Raw genomic sequence first — 3919 nt, forward strand, 5'->3', positions numbered from 1 at the left:
TATGTGTGTACAGAAATTGATGACGTAGTACGCAGATAATTGTACTTCACACACGAATTATATTTTTTCCGAACCAAATAATATTTCGCTCTGTCTAGCATAACCAAATTAAGTTGTTCACTTGAGGTGTATGGCAAGGATCATTTTGTCATCCAAAGCGGTATAGAAGTAATGCTTTACGTAACAGACGATATTACATTGAAGTATCCAATTGTTTCATTAATATACAGTAGCCAAAATTATTTTAACCCCTGCAATCTTTTTATAAAATCAGCATTTAAAATATTTTTTGTTTTAGTTCTTTTTCATACCTGATCATTTAGATTCTGTCTGGAACATTGATACTAGGGCATAATACATGACTTGTAGTTTGGAACTAAATGACCTAAGCTGCCGATGGCCGTAAATTCAAACAAACGAAAAAAATCGTAGCAATATGAACTGATCACTATATCTGACCCCAGAGTTACGCCCGCCTCGACACTCGCGCCCTTTTCACACTAAGTTCCTTATCATAAAACACTCTTGCAAATACATTCTATGGAAGACTGATATGCACTTCATCATTTAGATCTGGCATCATCAAAATATGTTGGCTGCTTCAAAAAAGATCTCTCCGTTATTTCTCCATTCTCTGTACACAGCCACACTTTTCCAACAGTTTAAGAAGGTCGATTACAATTCAATTCAATTAAACTTTATTGCTTCCTTACATCCATACAAAAGGGATTGATAGCAAAACATGCATCTGGCTAAAATTAAACTTGTGATTAAGATAAGTCAGGACTGAAGGATGTGAACTTGCTTTCTCATAATGATTAAGTCACGGACCAAAAACAAAGAAAAACGTGTATTATTTCTTGGTTAAGTGACGTCGCGCACAATGTTCGGTCACTTTTATGTAACGTCATTGAATGTAAAAGACGTCATTATCTTATAACGTGACGAGCACAATTGACGTCATTTCCGACATTCGACAAACCTGCAAGACAAAGAAAAAACGCAATTTTTCGAATAATTTTTTTTTGAATTTACAGTAGAGATTTCGCACACGTATATTTGAGCAAAAACGTATTTTTTTATTCTGAATAGAAAACATAATTCCTAATATAAAGACATTTTTCAACGTCGTGAACTTGCGTGACAGAACAGTCAATCTAAATATTTCATTTTGTGTCATTTCTGCAAGACAAAGGTTTTGTTCGATAAAAAAGTAGAACGAAGTCGCAGTCTATAATTTATAACATGTTATTAAAATAGAAGAAAAATGTATTTTTATATTAACAATTCATGTCTGTATGTCATGAATTTGTAGTTTTTCACTTTTTTTTTTATTTTTCTCTTCGGATCTGTCGATCGGCAAGTCTACAAATAAAGTCCACCATTTCGAAGTATGACGTCACAATTTATTATAACGAAATGACGTCATGATAGTGAGGTTTCGGGGAATCTCTGTGTCAAATTTGACCGCCATGTGGTGTTCAGTATGACCACAGTGACACTTTGACTGAAACCGCATACAGATGCCTGTTACATCTGTCGCGCTAAAAACCTCATTTTCTCAACAAAAACGCATCAATAGTTGAAAAATATTGCAGACATTTTGATAAAAATCCTCCCGTAATTGAATAAATGTATCCTTTCTTTTTTTCAATTAAAAAAAATAGAATTGCGCTTACATTATTTTAATGTTCAACGCTTATTCCAATAAAATTCCGGCGTGACGTAAAAGTGAGCGAACATTGTGCGTTATGTCAGTAGATGAAAACAAAAACTTAAAAACATTTATAAAGCCAGCTTTCCTCAGTTCAAAGGACTTAACAAAGAGGCTTAAATCCTGCAGAAGTTTTAGATCGTTAGAAGACAAGAGTCGTATCAAATTTTCAAAATCTGTTAAATGGTGGTTAATTATATCCTTATGACTATGAAAGAAAATTGTTCTCACTGTAGAATTAACGGAACACTCAAAAATGAAGTGGGTTTCATCCTCAATTTCTTTACAAAATTTGCATAACCGCAGAGAATGGGGAATCTTGTTTACCCTAGCTACTCGCCTCGATTTCTAAACTGTGGTTGCTAATTCGCAGTTTTGCGAGCAATTTTCTTAATTCAAAATCCTTAATAGAAATATGTTTCTTCCTTACAGTTGTGTTTAAATTTACTATATAAAAAAGTTTTACTGTTATTATCTGAATTATTGCTTAGTTGTAAAAATGGCTTTGAATGTACCTTGTATAGTTTCAGATTACGTTTAAACGTCCTACTAGGATTGGCATTTTCAAAGTTATAAGAAATCTTATTTTCCTTAAAGATATTAGAAACATAGCAAAACCAAGAATACGTTCCATTTGCATGTATATTTTTACTGACAGCCAGTGCTTCTTTCACCAGGACGTTGATGTCTTTTTATGAGATCCTTCTTAAATAGCATAAAGCTTGTGTATTAAATTTTATGAAACAATCTAAAGTAAACTGTCCTAATTCAGCCCTGGCAGCTATATTCGATGCATACTTTCCAACACCCAAAGCCATTTTGCAAAATTTCAAATTAATTTGCTCGAATGGTTTTTCAGATCATAAGAGCGTTTGAACCGCTCGATTATATTATGAGCTTACTTCAAAGCATCATATCCATGGTGATTACCCATGATTCCCCTCCCCATAGATACGAAAAAACAGCGGCCACAAACTGAAGTTGTCAGTGTGTGGGATTGGATTTTGAAGATAGTTTTTTTCTTATATTTTCATGTACGTGTTACGTTAGAAGTGCTTAAATTCCCACTTCGTGCCCTTCGGTAAGTAATTCTTTAGAATAATATGTTAGAAACCTGTGTTCAAAATACATTAAAAAAGAAAATCATGACCGATAAAGTGTCAACTGAATGGTACATTACCGTGGGATAGTGGGCTTTTTTCCCCAAGAAAAATCATATATCCTTATATTGCTCATAGAATGATAAATCAAAGGGTGCAAACTGTTTTGTTTCTATTGACATGATATGTGTTCAATAATTTTAAAGGCACAGTATCTTACAGGTTCTCAGTCATAGTACTACAGAATGCACCGATAAAGTGTCAACTGAATGGTACATTACCGTGGGATAGTGGGTTTTTTTCCCCAAGAAAAATCATATATCCTTATATTGCTCATAGAATGATAAATCAAAGGGTGCAAACTGTTTTATTTCTATTGACATGATATGTGTTCAATAATTTTAAAGGCACAGTATCTTACAGGTTCTCTGTCATAGTACTACAGAATGCACCTGGGTTTAGTTAAATTGGTTCGTGGGCAAAATTCAATGGTAGATGTAACAGGTCCTTTAGTCGCTTTTGCGATCATGCAAGGTGCAGTAAGTACAATTCGAACGCCCTATCTGCAGGGCAAAAAAAGTCAATGGGTTATTAAGAAACTACATCGGGTATCTTAATATGTATAGTTTTATCCGATTATATTGATGATATTTTTCGGATCATCATATCAGATAAACCTACAGATTCACACGTACGGATTATGACCCAAAACCTACAACGAAATTAACAACAACAGAAGGTGAGACTTGAATCAATTCTCTGCATAATTGAAAAGTCCTCTCTGGTATTATTGTGACAAAAAGCATGATTTGATATAAACGTAATCACTGCTTCTACCAGAGATTACGAACTCGGGACCTCAGGGTCACAAGTCTGACGCTCAACCGATCGAACTACAGAGAAGTTCTCTCTAACCAAGCGGATTGTTTGTTTGATTAATTAACATCCTGTTAATAACCAGGGTCATGTAAGGACGTCCTCCCATGTATAACGTCCTATCAACAGTCAGGGTCATGTAAGGACGGCCACCCATGTATAACGTTATATTAACAGACATGGTCATGTAAGGACGGCCACCCATGTATAACGTCCTATTAACAGCCAG

Source organism: Argopecten irradians, chromosome 13, assembly GCF_041381155.1.
Source record: "Argopecten irradians isolate NY chromosome 13, Ai_NY, whole genome shotgun sequence".
Classification (NCBI taxonomy): Eukaryota; Metazoa; Mollusca; class Bivalvia; order Pectinida; family Pectinidae; genus Argopecten; species Argopecten irradians.